This window comes from Pleurodeles waltl, chromosome 10 (genome assembly GCF_031143425.1).
Source record: "Pleurodeles waltl isolate 20211129_DDA chromosome 10, aPleWal1.hap1.20221129, whole genome shotgun sequence".
Lineage (NCBI taxonomy): Eukaryota > Metazoa > Chordata > Amphibia > Caudata > Salamandridae > Pleurodeles > Pleurodeles waltl.
In genome coordinates this window covers 299,235,602-299,256,671 of record NC_090449.1, presented here as the reverse complement: position 1 = coordinate 299,256,671, position 21,070 = coordinate 299,235,602, and positions in this window count along the sequence as shown.

Below are 21,070 nucleotides of genomic sequence, written 5' to 3'. Positions count from 1 at the left end.
CATAACATTGATAACGTTGAACTCTTGCACACAATCACTACAACTCCCATCTTTGGCCCTTTCAGCACACATAAAATGTTCCCTCCTTTGCAAAGCCAGGCTAAGTTTTGGATGCATTCCTAACTCCCTAACTTTTTTTTCTTTCTTTTCTCAACTAATTCTTTCTCCTTTTTTAGTCTTTTCTCAATCTTCCTTTTTCTTTTATTCAGTTGTAGGAAGCTGGCCTGGTGTGTGGTGGGTACATATGGTACTTACACCTCATACCAAGTCCAGGTATCCCTTCTTAGTGAAGTGTAGGCAGTATCTAGAAGCCAGGATCTCTAGAGGTAGCTGTGGATGAGCAGCCAAGGTGTATCTAGGAGACATGCAAAGCTCATGCAATACCACTGTAGTCACACAGCACTTACACTCATGAAAGAAAACACTCAGTTGTACAAAAATAAAGGTACCTTATTTTTGGAACAAATCACCACAAAATACTAGACAGGTAACCCCCCCCAGGAGGTAACTAATACACTAAATATATACACTAGTAATCAGAAATAGGCATAGAAAATATTAGAAAACAGTGCAAATGGCAATAACCAATTGTGACCCTAGGGGGAACACAAACTATGTACTAAAAAAATTGAATGTGCACAAGTACCCCCATCTTGGTAGTAAAATGTGTAGAGGGGAGTTGGGGGTATCAGAAAACCACAAAGGTAAGTAACACAGTACCCCCAGCGACCAGGAATGCAGGAGTAAAACATAGAATTTTCCCCAAATCACCCAAAAGGAGGTAAAGAAGAAAAAGAAGACACCCAGAGAAGACTGCAAGAAAACCAGTAGTGGATTCCTGAAGAAAGAAGACCTGTGGAGAGAGGGGACCAAGTCCAAGAGTCACAGTGGAGTCCAGGAGGAGTAGGAGCTACTACTCACCCAGCTATGGATGCAGGGGTTGATCGACGGTGATGAAGAACAGGTCAACACTGCTGCCCCGGAGCTGGAGTAGAGTTCCTGATGGATGCAGATGAAGCCCCACGCTGGAAGGAAGATTGCAGATGGGTGTTGGTGCAGGAATTCCACCAACAAGCCTTGGCAAAGGCAAACTCGCAGTTAGTGGAAAAGAGGGTCTGCCGGGGACCAGCAAGGCCCAGGGGGGCTCAACCTAGGAGGGGGAGTCACAAGGGACCCTCAGCGTTGTAGAGAGCCCACAGGAGCAGAGGCACCACCTACAGGAGCCCCACAGGACGGGGACACAGGAGTTGCAGAAGAAGCCCATGCAGCACTACAAAAAAAGGATCCCACGCCGCAGGAGAACCACACAGGAGACTGTGCTTTGCAGGATGGAGTGCTGGAGACTGGAGCTACACGTCACCCGACGATCCCTTGGAGGAGATGCAAACAAGCCTTGGCAGCTGCAAGAGATGCAGTGCACAGGGGTACTGTCCTGCGTGGGAAGGCAAAGGCTTACCTCCGCCAAAGTTGGACAGCTGGCAGAGACGACTAAGACTACTACTCCGGACCACCACCTGTGATACAGGATCCACGCAGCTCAGCAGGAGAGGGAATCCACGCAGCCGGTCATCGCTTGTTGTAGGTGCCTGAAGTTGCAAGGGAGTGACTCCTTCATTCCAAGGGAGATTCCTTCTTCTTCTTGTGTAGGCTGAAGAGTTGCACGGCGAATAAATTGTTGCAAAGCTGGCAGGAGCCCTGGAAACAATGTTGCTGAAGAGTCCTTTCTTCTTGGAAGCAGCTTGTCAGGTCCTGGAGGTTCCGGTCACAGTTCCAGAGGCTAAAAGTCAAAGTAGAGGTTGCAGAGGAGTCCTGCTGCAATTTTGCAAGCAGAATCCGAGGACCCACCCAAGAGAGAGACCCTAAAAAGCCCTGAAAGGGGGATTGGTCACCTAACCAGGTAAGCACCTATCAGGAAGGGGCTCTGACGTCACCTGCCTGGCCACTCAGATGGTCCCAGAGTTCCCTGCCAACCTTGGAAACAAGAAGGCAGAACCCAGGTACCCTCTGGAGGAGCTCTGGGCACCACCCCTGGGGTGGTGATGGACAGGGGAGTGGTCACTCCCCTTTCCATTGTCCAGTTTCGCACCAGAGCTGGGACTGGGGGTCCCTGAACCGGTGTGGACTGGTTTATGCAAGAAGGGCACCAAATGTGCCCTTCTAGGCAAACCAGTGGCTTGGATAGGCTACTCCTCCCAATCCAGTCACACCTATTTCCAAAGGGAGAGGGTGTTACCTCCCTCTCCCAAATGAAATCCTTTGTTCTGCCTTTCTGGCCTTGATCAGATCAAGCAGCAAGAGGGCAGAAACCTGTCTGAGGGGTGGCAGCAGCTGGGCTGCCCGGAAAACCCTGTAAGACTGGTGGTAGCAATGCTGGGGGCCCTTGAAGGAGCGGCCAGACGGCATGGAATCATACTTCCAATACTGATTCCAACATATGTGATACCAAACATACCCAGGTTCGGAGTTACCATTTTGTAGATGGACATAGGTAGTGACCTATGTCCAGTAAACTTGTAAAATTGTGTCCCCGCATTCACAAAGTCCAGGAAAATGGATCTGAAGTTTGTGGGGGCACCTCTGCTAGTGCAGGGGTGCCCTCACACACAGGTTCCTGCACCCTTCCCTCTGGGCTGAGAGGGCCTACCATAGGGGTAACTTATAGTGACCTGGTGTTGTGACCTATAGTGAAAACGGGTGCATGCACCCGTTTCACACAGGCTGCACTGGCAGGCCTGTAGAACCCTTTGCATGGGCTCCCTATGGGTGACAGAATAACTGCTGCAGCCCATAGGGATCCCCTGGAACCCTAATGCCCTGGGTACCTAGGTACCATATACTAGGGACTTACATGGGTGGACCAGTTGTGGTAAGAAAAAGGTACAATTTAGAGAAGAGAGCAAAACTACTGGGGTCCTGGTGAGTAGGAACCTAGTAGACACAGTCAGTGCATACTGACAACAGGCAGAGAATGGGGGTAACCATGCCAAGAAAGATGTTACTTTCCTACATCAGTTTTTCTATAAAGTCTTTCTCAGTCCTAGACAACATTAAGCTTTAAAATTAATCAGGTTAGTCACATTAATTTGTGTGATGGGCTTTATATGATTAAACATTTTCTCTACAGATTTTCCCTGCATTCTGATTCAAAGACTTAAACATAGGTACATAGGTACATCATCTGAAGACATATCAAATCTTGAAAAATTATACTCAGAATGATTGTGATGATAAACGAAATTCATAATGATACCTCATGTAAGAGATAAATGGTGATAGGATACACCGGCTACCGCAGAGATGGGAAGAGACTTACAAATATAACAGTCCTAGGCACCAGTAAATACTCACTTAACAGTCTAAAACAAACATTGTCTGAAACATTTCTTTCAGAACTACCTTTGTGTAATACTTTCATATTAAATCTACTTTCTTCAACTAAATAGGTCTGGTTAGATCTAGTTTCAGTTGAGGTATGCTTGATAGAAGCCTCACTTGTAAGCCTACTATTAACATTACTGTGGCTAAGGCCAATACTACTAATATAATTTTGCAACCCTTCTTGATGGATGACAACATGGTTTCTCTTGAGTCAGATCAAAATAAAATAAAACATCTGCCTGTTGACCCTACTGTGCAAATCAGCAATACTTTCAGTTCTTTTCCTGTAAATCGGTTAGTTCAAGTTAACTTTAGGATTAGTAACCTACAACTTCATACCTATAAGGAGATTCTACTCTTCAGCTGGATACCTATGGCAACGTAATATCTTCATATGGCTACCTACAGTGCAAAACATGAGTTTTCAAACGTATGAATGTAAGGTACTTGAGTTATTAATAAACAAAATACTTCAATCTTTAGCTGTGGAAGCATTGTTCAGGGGGGTTTCAAAAGCACTTAGATAAATTTATCTTTCATAAGCTCTCAGGTCAGGATCCGTTCTTGCGAAGTAGATCCACTCAAGAGCTGAATATCTTTTGTTTGGTACTCTTTGTCTCTTTGACTTCTGGTTGTCCAGTGTCACTAGCATTCTGTTATGTAGGCTCCAGTTCTTCCCTGATCATTTCTGACATGCATTCCTCTGCTACAACGGTTCTCACTCTCTCTTCTCCTTTCAGGCAGTTTCTCTTCACTCTACCATCTGAAGTGCTTGCACTTTCTTCTAGTTCATTGTGCAGACTCTCATTCTTAGCTGCTTGATTTATTGTGGCTATTCTCAGTTTCTCCACCGCAGGTTGCGCACTTGTCAAACCTTGACTTTGAGACTCTGTGTAATGACTTCTCCTCCCTCTGAATGTTCGTTCCGAGCTTGAGTTTGACTGCAAAACAGTGGTTGTTGTAACCACTTCTTTATTGGCTTGTCTAAGTCTCTTGGTATGGAAGGCACGTATCCAGTGTGATAATCCTCCTCACTTAACAGCAGTGTTCGCCATCAGGATAACTCAGAAAGACTTCTTCCAACGTGGCTCAAAACACGTTTTCCTGACATATTTCTTCACCAGAACCCAACACCTTTAATGAGGTTATGGCGTACCTCTTGTCTTGCAGGTGAGGTTGCTAAGTCAACCTGATGAGAATTCAGCCAATCCTTTGCAATAGTCAAAAACCATATCATCTGTTATATTCACAAGCGCAGTTGCAGGTACTGACCTAAGTCTCATGGCTCTGCCCAACAGCACTTCGTGGTGGAAGATTCCAGTCTTTTGACTGAGAGAGCTTTGAAGGCTCATCAGAACAAGGGGAAGATCACTAGGCCGTTTTATAGAGGTAGAAAAACACACACCATTGTCATCCTAAATTTCAGAGCTCCAATAATCTGTTCCACTATGCCTGAATCTTCTGGACTGTAACTACAGTGGAATCTCTGGTCCGTTTTCAAGGCTACACACAACAATTTCATAATCTCATTCTTAAAATGAGTGCCACCATTTGACTCCAGAGAAACCGGTAATTCAGATCTGGTATCAATCCCACAATAATAATTTGACCACAGTAAGGCTATCACACCTCGTATTTGGGTATGTGTCAACCCAACTGGAGAAGAGATCAACATTTACTAGAATGTAACAAAACCCAAAGCATCCGTACATCTCATCAAAGTCCAGTTGCATGCTATCGGAACTACATATGTAACTTGTGGTCACAACTGTCCTTTTGCTCACATTTAACTGCTAGCAAGTGACACAACTTTCACACAAATTCATAGTAATGACAGAGAAATGGGGATTATACCAGTAATTTCTGAAGTTCTCATTGTCTTAATTCATCATTCTTCATCACCATCCTGAAATTCTTCAGCAAGTTTTATTTTCAGTTAAGTCAAACTCTTTAGCCAATTCTTCCACTCTGGCACCTCACAAGCGAATCTTGCAGCATTTCTGATCAAAAAGAAGAGTTTAGCCTCATAGGTATTTACAAGTTTAGCTGAAGAGTCCCCTTTAAAAGCTTGAATAATGTTGCTCTTAATTTTGCAGCATTGATCTCTGGAGGAAACCTCTTCTAATTTAGATTGTGTTTTTAAAGCTAAAACAGTAGTTTGTGACAGATGTGCTAAGGGTTTCCAGAGCTTTTGGTTTGATAACTAAAATTGTAGTTACAACAGATGTACTGGGGACATCCAGAGATGGGCCTGAAGTGACAGCACAAACTCCCCTCTGGGGGATCCTGCTCAACTGGCGCACTCTGACTTCCTACAGGGGCCATCTGCACTCCCAGGACCCTCAACTACACTGGAGGTCGCACTCCCGGGTGAGGGACTGCATTGTATGGAGGTGCTGGGAAATTCAGCAACTCATCCATGAAAGTATCGTCATTATTGCTGTTATTCGCAGGCTCTCGTCACCCCACCTCCCTCGTGTGATATTTTTGCCTCTGTCACTTCTTTTACAATTGTAGGTTAAATATTCACACCCGCAAGTACACTCTTTTGACACCCCTGTTGTCTCACATTCCATCTTGATTCCACACAATTACAGACTTTAATTTAGTTTCTGTTTAATATTTCTGCTTTTCCTTTTTGTAACCAATGTGTTCCCAAGGATTCAATGCTAGAAGCTGTGCATGCATAGGTTGAGGGTTCATCTAATACATCACTCTCGTCAAATTTTCAATCTTTTTACATTGAATGCGTCGTAGAGGGGAAATTGCAAACACCCATCTTTTGCAGTTATCTTATTCCATTGTTTGATCCAAATGCATGTGTCAAGTCAGACATTTGTACAGGAGGATATGTTGAAATTCTCCTTTGCTGTCAAAATGGCATTGAATAAAATAGAGTAGGCCTATCTATTTTAGGTCCTGGCCCGTTTGGGCTTTTTAACCCCCACCATACGAGCTGGGTAAAATTGCTCTAAACACAAATGTTGGCCCAAGTCAAAGCAATGGGGTGAAGTCACAGATATTCCCTCTTTGTCGGGGAACTAGGCAGGGGTGCACCCTGTTGCTTCTGATCTTTGCCCTCATGCTGGAGCCACTGGAAGCCTGGATTAGACAGGACCCTTTGGTGAGTAGTCTTACCTGGCAGGAGGTCTTAGACAACAGAATCTCATTATACGCAGATGATATACTTCTGTATGTGGTGGACCCTAACTTCACACTCACCAGACTCATACAAATTCTCAAAATATTTGGCCAACACTCCGGCTACACCATCATTTGGAGAAAATCTGTAATATACATCCTCCTGGGTAAGATTCCCTGCCTGCCACGAGGTTGTGAAGCAAAGGTGGCTGAAAATGGCTTTTGCTACCTAGGAATATTTATCACCAAAGACCGAAATCTTTTTTAACCGGAAAACCTCCTGTCCCCTTTGAAGAGACTGACACAAGACATCACACACTGGATATTCTTGCTCTCTCACTTTTAAGCAAAGCAGGCCTTTTCAAAATGATGTCCCTGCCATGTTTCCTATATGTCCTGCAGAACATGCCCTATCCAGTACACGACCCCTACTTTAAGGCAATCCATTCAGAACTCAGGTCACTGGTTTGGGATGGGGTCCGGCCAGAATAGCCCCCAAAAACTCAGCAGGGATTGATACGATGGGGGCGTATCCCTTCCAGCCCTCCAAAAGTACTATTGGGCAGCTCAACTCACCCCCATAAACCACTGGGCATTTGCCTTTCCGAATGAACCAGCACTGCACATGGATAGATATCTTATGCAAACATCGGGCTACCTGGGGGCCCTATACAGTCCACAGTTGTGTCCCAGTGTCATGGGCCCCACAGCTACAGAGGTCACCCTATGGCAAACTACCCTAAAAAAGCTAGGCTGGATAAACAAAATAACAGTGGCAACCTCCTTATGGGACACTGTAGCATTAGGGACCCTGGGCACCTTACCAGGATATGACAAATGGGACTTGATAGGCCTTTCTCGGGTGAGGGACCTCTGGGTGAACGGAGAAGTTATCCCTTGGTCAGACCTCAGTAAAGAACAACAGCTAGCCCCAACCAAGGTCTAACGCTAACTTCAGATATGACACACACTCACAGCAATATTACCCAAGTGCCTCCCACTACTCGAGGCCTCGCCCCTAGAAAATAGATTACTCGATGTACACTTGCCCCGGAAAGTGACCTCCCTATCATACCAGAAATTACTTAACAACACCTGACCCCCTGACTCACTTGAGAGAGACATGCTACACGTCCTAGAGGATTATGAGTGGGCAGAGGCATTAGGGTCCCCATAGGAGGTTGCTATAAAGGCAAGATTCCGCCTAGTACAATTAAAGATACTCCACAGAATATATTACTCCCAGTCCCTACTGTTAGGTTGTATGATGGGGGAAGGCTGCTGTCGTGGATTGTGGCAAACTGGTACGTTCTATCACACCCTGTTAGCTTGCCCCAGAATTCATACCTATTGGATGGAGGCGGTGGGTTGCATGAGTACAGACACCTTCACTGTGTCAGCATAATTGTGTTTCCTGAACATCTGGGGGAGGGAAACTGAGGTGACACGAATGGTGCAGTTGTGGTGGTCACTGGGGCTCATTGTAGCTAAACAGAACATTTCTAGGAACTGGGGGGCGGACCCACCACTAAGACCGGGAGCTTGACAGAAGGGTATGTACTGGACCATCTTGTGGAGCGCCTGGTGTACGAGGGCCAGGAGTGCCCCTGCAAATGGACCTAGATTTGAGGACCCTGGAACACCTATAGGAATGGGGTTTGCACTGATAGTACACCCATTGGTGCCTGCAAGGATCCCCCTGAACTCATGAGTACCTCACAAGATGGTTAACTGATTTGTAGACATATGGTAGGGTGGGGGAGAATCGATCGCCACCGCACAAAGGATGTTACCTATGTCCTTGAGTTGCTTACATGCTTTGTCTCCCTTGAATAAAAATGTAAATAAAAAGATTTACCAAAAAAAAGTCAGACATTTATGGCCATGTTGAAGATTGATGTGTCCTCTAGAGGAGCTTCCTTCCCCTGACGAGCAAGTGATCATCTTTTTTCAACATAGCTCTTATTTTCTTAAAGAACTTAATTTTCGCTACTTGTGCAAAATAAATACCGAATTTGTAAATCCCAAAATAAAATGACAGGCAGTATACAGCAAATCCCAGTGTGATACTTAGTGACACATATACTCAATTCAAGACCAACTTCACAGATCCATCCAATCACAGCGCAATACCGAATGACATAATGACCAATGCCAACATGGCACACAAATAAACAGCCAGTCTCAGTGCAAAACCTAAGACATAGCACATAAAACAGCACACAACAATTCTCACTTCACTCCAATCTGCTTTGCATGAACAAAATAGCAAAATTAATAACATAATCCTTGTCTGCTTTATAGGCTATAGGAAAATAGAATCAACAATAACTTCAGGGAAATAAAAAAAATAGTGCCCTTTTAGCCCTACCAAACACACAAAGAGAGTTCTCAACCAGTGGAAACCCATTCTAATGTGTTCTACTCCTGTGTGTAAAGGATCAATCGAACATCAACCTCAGTTAGAACAATTTACCACTAAAAGTAATAAGTCCCTATCTTATGAGTGCCCATGGTGCCTCACAGTCCACACCTCAACCTTAACAGACAAGTCAAATACCAGTTATCTATCCTGAGATCTTGGATTTTGATGAATCCGGTGATCTAAGTCTCTACTCTGAACAATAAGTATATTAATCGCAATAAGCACAAGTATTAAACATGAAAATACTGTAAAATATTTAAATTCAACACAAGGTCTTCTTGGAAACCGGATCAAACAATGAAGACATATTATTAAAACTACAAGCACCCCGACTCTCAACGACCAAATCAAAACCACATAACAAAAAACCTACTGCCCTATTTTTGGTCACACTCCTAGGATATCGGACCCGCTTTCAGGAACACTGGAATGCCATCAATAATCCAAATGTAGCCTTGGAGGTTTGAGAACGGACACTGAATTAGGGCAACATTTAAATTTGGAGATGGATTTTAAATCATCCAAACCCAGATTGAAACCATACTCTTCTTCTAGGTTTGTTAGTGCATTTCCCTGTGCAAATTTGGGAACGATAAAGCACTTCTGGATAGATCGAGTTTTCACAAGTGAGGCTGGTCAACAAGTCAATTCATTCAAAAAATGTGAAGTACATTAGACTCCACAAAGATGACAGAGAGTATTTTAGTTTTCAAACCATGAAAGTTTAATAAGGTTAAGATTAGTATTGATTAATAATCCAAATACAAATGCATCAAATAATATGGAGCTCAGATCAAGTCAAAGACTTATAAACTGGAAGAAAAACCAGCATGTGCCCATCTCATAAGGGAAACACAAAGGAAAGTCAGTTCCCGCTCTAGGAAAGTACTCTAAGGGCCAGAGTTAAGGAAAAGTGGCGCAGCGGGGTGCTGTGCCAAAATTGGCAGCGCCGCGCTGAGTCACTTTAGAAACGCAGGGATGCGCCGTATTTAAGGGAATACGGCGCACCCCTGCGTTTCCTCCTGCGCTGGTGCTAAATTTAGCATCCAAGCGCCCACGCAGGCATCCTTGCACCATCGTGCAAGGGTGTCTGTGTTGAGGGGTGTGATTGTTTATGTGCGGGAAGGTGTCCCTTCCTGCACATAAACAATCACTAATAGCGCTTTGGCACTTCTGTGTGTGCTGCACAATGCAGCACACACAGAAGTGCCAAAGTGTAGTTTTCAAATGATTGTTTATGTGCAGGAAGGGGCACCTTCTGGAAAATAAATAATAATTTCTGGTATTTTACTTTTTCTATGCGTGCAGCAGAATACAGCACACATAGAAAAAGCAAAAAACGAGGAGGAATAAAAGTATTCCTCCTCGTTGCGCACTCCTAACGCCACCCCTAGCGGTGGTGTTAGATTTTGGCACTGCCTCAGGTTTCAAAGTTTCATAAATCTGAGGCAGCGTCAAAACGCAATGGGTGTTGCTGTGGCACGCCCACAGCAACACCTATTGCACACCCCTTCCACCCACAGTGCTGCGGGGGAAGGGGCCATATTTACAAGGTGGCGTTATGCCACAAAAAGTGGCTTAATCCCACCTTGTAAATACAGCACTCTGCTTAGCGCCACAGGAGCGTCACAAAAAGTGACGCTCCTGTGCGCTAGGGGCATATAAATACGGCTCAAAATCTCCTACAAGGCTCTACTCTACACTGCATCGAATAGCTGAACTCTAATCTATACAGCAATAAATTAAAACACACAATTCTTACATTGTATCCACTCCATACAAATAGGTTAAAGCAAGATGATACAATTATATGCTTGTTAGGTTCTCACCAATTTTCACAATACGACCTTCTCTCAGCTTCCTTCAAACTTACACTATCTGTAACAGAATAAGATATACGTACCAGGGTGCACACTGCAGGTGTCCTCTTGAATGCAATGTTGATTCCATGAAAGTCACAAAGAAAAAAAACATTTATTTACATGCGGAAGGAAGGGAAAAAATAGCATTGGGTTTGTTAAGTAGCACTCCAGCTCTTCTAGAAATAAATTGTTTAAGTGTCACAAAGCGAGATGGAAAACGACGGTAGGCATTTCAAATGCAGGCGTACATTAGCTGTAGTCAGACCAAAGGTAAATGAACATGATGTTTCTCTACAAATTGCATCAGCGTGTCTATGCATAAATAGCACATTAGTGCAAACATTTTAATATAAAAACTCTTTAAGTTGCCATATCGTTCACACCTAGAAGTCCAGTGGCTCAGTAGTCATGGTGAACAGGAGTACAATGAGTGGTTGCCTCTGCCTCATGCCTCTTTTCATTTCCAACTGTGATAGCTCTCTATTCACAGTTATCTCAATCACCGGTTCTGTATAAAGCAACCTCGACCAGCCACTGTATCAAACGCCAATTCCAAAACTTTCAAGCTTTTGTTATTCTAAGGCAGATCGCCTGTTTATCTTTTGATTATTTTTCCCAAAGAAGCCAATTATGGACCCTGCCTTTATTTAATCTCATGGATCACTTGGGCACGAAGTCTATTTGATCAGGTGTTTTATAGATGTGGTAACTGTGAACAACCTGTTAGACAGGCTTCAAACCAGTAGTTTCAGCTTGATCACTTCGTAAGAAGCACACTTCGACATTGGTATACTCGCTTTTGTGAAAGCTTTATTTACTGCATGTTGGAGCCAAGGGTAGCCCTCTTCTTTCCTAGCATCTTCTATTAAGTGTAAGAGATGCATGTTCACCTGTTAAGCCAAGCCTTCATACATAGTCACTGGGAAACTGTTCGGGCCTTGCATCTCCCTGCTATAGAGCTATGAAGTTGCCTCTGAGACCTCTTCCAGTTTGATCTCCTCCTCTAGAATGGACATTTAGGCCCTCATTATGACATTGGCGGTAAATCCCACTTACTGCCATGCTGACTGCGACCAACATACCACCGCCGCCGCGGATATCCGTTCAACATATTATGAAACATACACACCAATCCGTCACTATCCAGCCACACACACAAGTCCGCCAGCCCAAAGGTCGGTGGTATCCAAACCCACACCGTTACACCAACAGAACAACGCCCATCACCATTATGACCCACGAATCACCACAGCAGACATTCAATGGCGGTAAACCATTGGCGGCACATACCGCTGCGCTCAAAATACACACACATACAAAACAACACCACATTGGTCAATTTAAATAACACACACCTGACACCCACACACACACCACACCCACCCACTCACACCACTATAAAACACACACCCACATTACCCACAACCCTTTACCATTACAAACCACTGGCACGGGACAGACACCACGACTACAGACAAAACCAGAGACACACACCATCTACACCTATACACCACCCATGCACCCCACATCACACACCCCAACACATCACCCTACACACCCTCACCCACACAACTCACACAACACCCATGGCACCACAAAGACACCCCAGATTCTCAGAGGAGAAGCTAAGAGTCATGGTGGAGGAAATCATCAGGGTAGAGCCTCAGCTATTTGGAGCACAGGTGCAGCAGATATCCATTGCTAGGAAGATGGAGCTATGATGGAGAATCGTGGACATGTTCAACGCCGTGGGACAGCATCCAAGAACCAGGGATGACATCAGGAAGAGGTGGAATGACCAACGGGGAAAGGTACGTTCCATTGCAGCAAGACATTAACTCGCTGTACAGAGGACTGGCTGTGGACCCCCAGCTCCTCCCCCACAATTAACAGCATGGGAGGAGCAAGTCTTGGCAATCATGCATCCTGAGGGCCTGGCCGGAGTAGCAGGAGGACTGGACTCTGGTAAGTCAACTCTTCACTATTATCACCCCCCCTACCTGCATGCCATCACATACCCCCACCCTTACCCTCACTCCCATCACTCCACCACCTCCCACACCCCCCACAATCACATCTCACTCATCCCAATGCCAAGCCCTGCATGCCATACCAATGCATGGACACTACTCACAGACCTGCATGGACACCTATCACTAAAGCATGCACACCAGAGAGAATCAGCTAGCCCACCACATACCAACTTACGCAAGTGAAAGTTGCCAGGGCAAATACAAACAAAGAGGGCAACCCACTGATGCACAACATGTCACACACAGAAACAATAACACTGCATTTACATCCCCACAGGTACCCCAGCCAATGTCAGCGGCGAAGAGGTGCCAGCACTATCCAGTCCCCCAACAGAAGAGGTTCATAGTGATGACAGCAACTCTGGTCGCCTGGATCTGGATGACCAACCTGACCCATCAGGGACCTCTGGACAGTCGGTTACCCAGGCACAGTCACACACCCACACAGAGCCTCCCCATCAGGAAATACCACCAAAGCACCCACCCAGGGTACCCATACCTCTGTCCCCAGGACACGTCAATCAGCAGTGTGTCAACCAGTACAGGGACCCCAGGGCACACCTCATATGCAAGACAATCAGGGACCAGGGGTCAGTGGCAGTGGGCACATGGTTCAGGGGAGAGAGGCACAGGCCAACAGGGAAACTGGGAGGAGTGCTGTGCGCCAGGGGGAGGACAGGCCCAGGGAACCGAATCTCCAGGAGGCACTGACCGAGATCCTGGGAGCATCCCAACATTCCCAGGATACGCTGAGCCAGATCCTGGACAACGTGCAGGAGAACAGGCGGCTGCAGGATGGACTTGCAGGCCATCAACAACACCCTGGTCTCCATGTCAGGGGTGCTGGCAGACATGGCCAACAACATGAGGGAGGCAGTCTTACAACAGCGGGCCCCTGCCACTAGCCAGACATCTGAACTGTCTTCCACCTCCGCTGCCGCTAGTGGACAGGAGGTCCTGCCACAGGACCAACAGGCCACCAGCACCCCTCCCCCTGCAGAAGGTGAACCACCCTGCAAACATTCCCTGTGATCCAGGAAGAAACCAGAGACTATTGCCAAGACCCCCACCAGGAAATTAGACTCTCCTGATTGTCACCCTTGTGTCCCACTCTGTCACCCTGTCCACATTGAACTGCCATTGCTCCCCTTCCTATGTCCCCTTGGACAATGCACCTGTGCTAAGACTGGAACTATACCCTGGACTTTCCTCCATCATCACCCCATCACAATGCACTTGCCCCTCTCCTTCTTAGCACTTCAATAAACACCCTTTGAATAAATACAAGTATGGAGTATGTCAAATGTTTTAAGTATGTATTCGTTTAACCATGTTCAAACATTGCAATTCAACTGTACAGTAATGTTCACATAGGAAATACCTGTAGTTGGCTGCAATGATCACACCAGGATCGATAGTGGGGAACCAACATCTGCAAAATGAGTTGTCAAAGGGTACAGTGAGTGGGCATAGAATTGGGAAATAACAGCATGCCAGTGACAAATATAATCCAAAAAATTACAATTAAATGTGAAGTAACACTGTCTTACCTGTGTGTCATTGGAAGTATTGTCGAACCACTGCAGTTGTGTTAACCTCATTCTCATCCTCTGTCTCCTCATCCTCACTGTCCACAGGGTCCACTGCTGCCACACGGCCATCTCCAGCCTCCTCCTCCTGCAAAAAAGGCACATGGCGTCTCAAGGTAAGGTTGTGCAACATGCAGCATGCCACGATTATCTGGCAGACCTTCTTGGGTGAGTAGCACAGGGATCCACCTGTTAGATGGAGGCACTGAAACCTGGCCTTCAGGAGGCCAAATGTATGTTCGATAATCCTTCTTGTTTGCCCATGTGCCTCATTTTATCGTTCTTCTGCCCTTGTCCTGGGATTCCTCACAGGGGTCAGTAGCTATGATAGGTTTAGGTTACCAGAGTCACCTGCAAACATCGAGGGACGACATTTAGGCACACACTATCCTATATGGCCCACACCATACACATATACCAACATCTACTGGGTGGGTACCCGGGCTCACCTATAAGCCACACCCTGTGCCTCTGTAGTTGGCCCATCACATTTGGGATGCTGCTATTCCTCAGGATAAAGGCATCATGCACTGACCCAGGATACTTAGCATTGACGTGGGAGATGTACTGGTCCGCCAAGCACACCATCTGGTCATTCATAGAGTGAAAACTCTTTCGATTTCTGAACACCTGTTCATTTTGCCGGGGGGGGGGGGGGCAAATGCAATATGTGTTCCATCAATTGCCCCAATTATGTTGGGGATATGTCCCATTGCATAGAAGTCCGCCTTCACTGTGGCCAAATCCTCCACCTGGGAGAAAACAATGTAGCTGCACATGTGTTTAATCAGGACAGACAACACTCTTGTCATCACAATTGAGAACATTGGCTGTGACATTCCTGCTGCCAAGCCCACAGTCACTGGGAAAGAACCAGTTGCCAAAAAATGGAGCCCAGTGGGGTGAAGGATAGCAGATATTAGGTCAGGCTCCAGTTCCGTGATTGTGGCCCTGTCAAGTCTATAGGTGAGGATAATGTGCCTGTCCTCCATTCTTGCCTAGTCCACCAGGGGTCTGTACAAGGGGGTATGTCTCCATCTCCTATTCATCTGCAGTGGTTGCAGTCTAAGAGACAAAAGAGTGAGGAACCGATCACAAACTGAACATCGTAGCCACAACAGTACAATGCATGATGTTAATTTTTAATGTATGAGTGGTATTTGTCCTGTATGTCTAATTTTGAACTGTGACACAGTTATTATCCTGGGTCTGCCCCCCGTACCCCTGAAATGCATCCGCCTATCCTGTGTGGAGGGACAGGTGGAAGTGAGGTATTTCCGCTGACGTTGTGCGCCGTTGCGGGAGGCGGTCGTGAACCGCTGTGCAACTCCTCATTGGTTAACATTGGGCCTTATGGGGTCCAGTGGCCATGGTGATGTAAACCGGCTGTGACGGTATGCACCGCCGCTGACGTGACCACCATTTTCTTTCTGATCACTCACTTACTACCTGACCTTCAACAGGAGAGGACCTACACTGCATGTGCTGCTGTGACCTGTGTCTGGAACCTGCCATTGCTCATGTGACTGGGGAAAGGGCCCCTGCCTTCACCTCAGTGAAGTTGGAGCGACTGGTGGATGGGGTCCTACCCCAGTATGGACTGCTGTATGGGCCTCCGGACCAACAGGTGAGTACACTGTGAGCACGATGCATGTAGCATGAATGCATGGAGTGGTGTGTGTGAAGGCCTCGTGTAGGGGGGGTTGGTGGATGTCCCCTGGGCGGCGTGCAGCTTGTGTGCTGGGCCCTGTGTGTGCAAATGGAGATGTGAAGGGGTATGGTGGGCCATAAGTGTAACAGGCAGGATGGTCTGACTGATACCATTTCCTGTGTGTATTTCTCTGCAGGTCAGCGCCCATCAAAAGAAGGGAATATGGCATGCCTTCGCCAAGGACGTGCGGACCCTAGGGGTCTATGGCAGGCAGAGCACCCACAGTCGGAAACGGTGGGAGGACCTGAGATGCTGGGCACGGATCACGGCGGAGGCCCAGCTGGGGATGGCCTCCCAACAAGGAAGGGGTGCCCATCGAACCCTGACCCCCCTGATGGCCCGCATACTGGCGGTGGCCTATCTGGAGTTGGATGGGTGCTTGAGGGCATCACAGAAGCCACAAGGAGGTAAGTACAGTTCCCATCATTACAACTTACGCATGGTAGGGGGGGACTCAGGTAGTGGATGTGTGTCAGTGGGTGCCCCTAGGCCAGGCCTGACATTGCAGAGTAGGTCTCATGTTGGGCAGGGTTCTGAAGTGATAATCCTACTACCTAGCTTGTAGGCATCCACAACTGGTCAGGTCTGTGTGGGTCCCAGGTGTGCTGCAGTTGGCGGTATGTGCCCCTCCCCATGCCTTGGTGGCTAGCATTATTACTGGTAGTGCATTGCATAGTGCGTAGGACTGTTCCTTGTGTGTGACGGTGGTGTGTACGCCAATGGTGGTGTTGGTGCAGCCATTGACCAAGTGTATCCTTTGTCTCCTCCCCACCCTTTTTGTTTTGTCACCCTGTCCTTGTGTACTTTAGCATCATCTGGCAGAGGAGCAGAGGCACGGGCGACAGAGGGAGCTGCATCCCACAGGACCCAGGAGGCACAGTCCACCGACACTGAGGGCACCAGTGGGACGGAGGGTGAGGGGAGCATCACGGTGGAGACTTGAGGGGACAGTTCAAACACAGATACCTCCTCTGATGGAAGCTCCCAGGTGGTGGCGGACACTTCTGTGCCCACCCCAACTACAGGTACAGCCGCCACCCCCGTACCAGCACTGGCCTCCCAGCAGCCCCTCAGCGAGTTGCCCATGCCCGCTCACCCAGGAGGGTGGGCATCTCCTTCGCCCCAGGCACCTCAGGCCCTGCCCCAGTGAGCCCGGCTGCCCTGAGTGAGGAGGCTATTGACTTCCTGAGATCCATCTCTGTAGGGCAGTCAACTATTGTGAACGCCATCCAAGGGCTGGCAGTCCAAATGCAACAGACAAATGCATTCCTGGAGGGCATTCACACTGGTTTGGCGGCCCAGCAGAGATCAATCCAGGCTCTGGCCTCCTCTCATTGTCCCAGTTTCCACCCTCCCCCCTCCAACTTCTTCTGCCCAATCCCATTCCCCTCAACCCCCTACCACCCAAGCGCACAGGCAGAAGACCATGCACACAAGACAACACATGAGTGGCACAGGCAAACACAAGCACCACACATCATCCCACAGGCACTCACACAAACACCATCCAGATGCAGACATACCAACATCCACTGCCTCCACTGTGTCCCCCTCCTCCTCCATCTCCCTCCCAGTTGCTTCTACACACCTGCATGCACCACATCCTCATCCACTACCGGCATTACCACCACACCTAGCAGAACACACACCTCACTGGCAGACACCTCCACAACAGCCATGCACACGTCCCCTGTGTCCTCTCCCGCTATGTCTGTCCCCCCTCCCAAGGTACACAAACACAAGCACTCAGACACCCAACAGCCATCCACCTCACAACAGTATCCAGCCCATGCACCCAAACACAGCAGACAGACATCTCCTACAACCACTCCCTCTTCCTCCACTCCCAAACCTTCTCCCTCTTCCCACCCCAAAGTCCCTAAAAAGCTTTTTCTCTCCACCATTGACCTCTTCCCTCCTCCTCCCCCGCGTCCCTCACATCTGGACAGGGAGGCAAAAGCCCAGGCAAGGATCTCAGCCACCCAGTCCATGGGACCAGTAGTCTCCACACCCACTCGTGGTGGGAAAGGATCCAGGGCACCAGTCTTCCTCAAGGAAAGGGTGCCTACCCCTAGGGCTGTCAGGAAGGGCAAGGTGCCAACATCAGCTTCTGCCAGGAAGGGCAAGGAGCCTGCCCCTAGTGTTGCCAGGAAGGGCATGGAGCCTTCCCCAGCTGCTGCCAGGAAGGGCAAGGGGCCTGCACCAGCAGGCAGGAAGGACAAGGGGCCTGGTGCAGGGACTCAGACGGAGCCCCCACCAACAACCATGGTTGTGCAGCCGTCCAAGGCTGCAGGGAATGGGCTGGATCCACCCCCCACCACCACCACCAGTAGCAGCAGCACCACCACCACCACCAGCAGTGGGCAGCCGTCTAAGGCTGCAGGGAATGGGCTGGAGCCTCCCCCCAACACCGCCACCAGCAGCATCACCACCACCAGCAGCAGGCAGCCGTCCGAGGCTACAGGGGATGGGCTGGAGCCCCCCACCACCAGCATCAGCAGCACCACTGAGCAGCCATCACTGCCGGCTGACGGTATGTAGTCCTGCATCCATGGGCTGCTGTGCGGCCTGCCCCCTGCAACTAGAGTGGGTATGACACCCACCTGAGTGACTGTGACATTGCACTCCCCAGGATCAACAGCACAGAGCACAATGCCCCCTCCAGAACCAGTGGGTAAGACACCCACCAACCCCAGCCTCCTCAGGATCAAGAGCACAGGGCACAGTGCCCCCTCCAGAACCAGTGGGTACGACACCCACCAACCCCAGCCTCCCCAGGATCAAGAGCACAGGGCACGATGCCCCCTCCAGAACCAGTGGGTAAGACACCCACCAACCCCAGCCTCCCTACGATCAAGAGCACAGGGCATATTGCCCCCTCCAGAGCATGTGGGCAAGTTACCAACTCGAGAGACTGTGGCCTTGCACTCCCCAGGACCAAGCACAGGGCATGTTGCCCTCGCCAGAGCATGTGGGCAAGTCACCCACTTGAAAGACTGTGGCCTTGCACTCCCCAGGACCAAGCACATGGCATGTTGCCCCCTCCAGAGCATGTGGGCAAGTCACCCACTTGAGAGACTGTGGCCTTGCACTCCCCAGGACCAAGCACAGGGCATGTTGCCCCCTCCAGGACCAGTGGTGTTGCTCCATCTGCCGGCTGAGGTGCCCCCGTCCCCCTGAGGTGTCTGCCTATTTTCTGACTGATGCCCCTGCAGTGTTCTCTCCGTGTTGCTGCAGGTGACAAGTGGGGCCTTGGACTTTGGCCTGCGGAGCTGTGGCCCACGCACAATGAGGACTGGGCAGTGTCACTTGAACTGTACATATGTATATACCATTTGATTGAATTTACTTATTTCTACTGTGTTTATATTATTACAATCACTTTATCACATTCTTGTAGTCCTTGCATTATTCATGAGGGGTACGGGGTAAATATGTTTTATTACTGCATCTGATTGTGTGTATGGTGTTAGGGTTGGGGGTGTTGCGTGTGTATGTCACTCTCTTTTTCCTCCCTCCCTCCCCTGTGTGCTAGGCGGCTGTACTCACTGTGGTCGCCTTCACCGTCGTTGGTGTTCGTGGTGGAGCAGGACGTAGAGAATCATCAGGAATATCTGAAGTTCTGGTTCCATGGTGGCGTGGTTGTTCCCTCTGTCTCCAATTGTGAGTCCTTTCACTTCTGTGCAGTGTTTCTGCCAGGCTTTTGATGTCGTTGGTACCACCCCGGAAAAGCTGGCGGTTTCCAGGGTTATAATATGGTGGGAGGAACATTGGCTTCCGCCTGGCTGTAGGCGGCTACTGCCGTGATGCCTGTTGTTTCCGCCCTGGCGGTCGGTGTGGTAAAGTGACTGTCTATCTGAGTTCTCACCACCATGGTCATAATTTGGAGGTATTTACCACCAGCCTGTTAGCGGTATTACTGCCACTTTATCACCGACTGCCAGGGTTGTAATGAGGGCCTTAGTCTGTTGTCAGCTTCAGGAATTCAGGCCCTTGGAGGAAGGCTTATACCTCTACCTCTGGTCTATGTATTGTGGACATGTACAAATGCAGATAAGAGTTTGCAAATGTTTATGCTGATTCCTTTTTTGGGAAACCTCAAATCCTGCCCCATCTTTACTACTACACACCCATTTATTCCTTTGATCTGTCTTACTTAGCCATTCCAGGAGATGCAAACACTTTACTGTGATTTGTTGACAATAAATATAAGTGCCATTAGTCAGCCTCTCTTGCCTGTCACCATATGCCCTTCAGGCAGTCTCTACCTGTTCAATATTCTCTACCATTGGGTTGCCATCCAGTGGCCTTTCATTTTTTTACAACCACCTCTTCAAGTACTTGGATATTTCTTAGCGGTTCCCTTTTTCTCCCCTATCACCATCTGCACAAGTCCTTCAGCACTGTCTTATAGGTGCCCAATAGTGTGTTATCTCATTGTACTCATCCCTCAAGGAATGTTTTTTATAAACTGTGTCATGAACATTGCCTCTTAGCTCCCATTTATTTAAACTTCAGGTGTCCTCACAACACCCATTGCACTAGAGTCTCCAAGACAGGAGAACGGTTGGCTATTGGCTTTGCAAGGTATTCAATTTTGGTTACTTGGAAAGCTTTGGTTGTAGGGACAAAGTCATAATTCAGGAGGGAGAATGATTCAGGGCTCCAGAGAAAAAGGAGTAATGTCTATCCTTGGAATGTTACCCCTACCATAAATCAATGAGCCCCACAGTTTTCAGATATTTCATCACACAATTTCCATCTGCAGTTCTGAGCATGATGTTGAAGTGTACTTCTGTGACATGAACATCTACCGGTGCTTTTAGTAATACAGCACCAAGTTTTCAAAGGAAGCTTATTGTAGCCTAGGGGATGCTTATACACTAAATATTTCGTGCTGTTTAACTCCAGTTCTCATTCCCCCCCACATG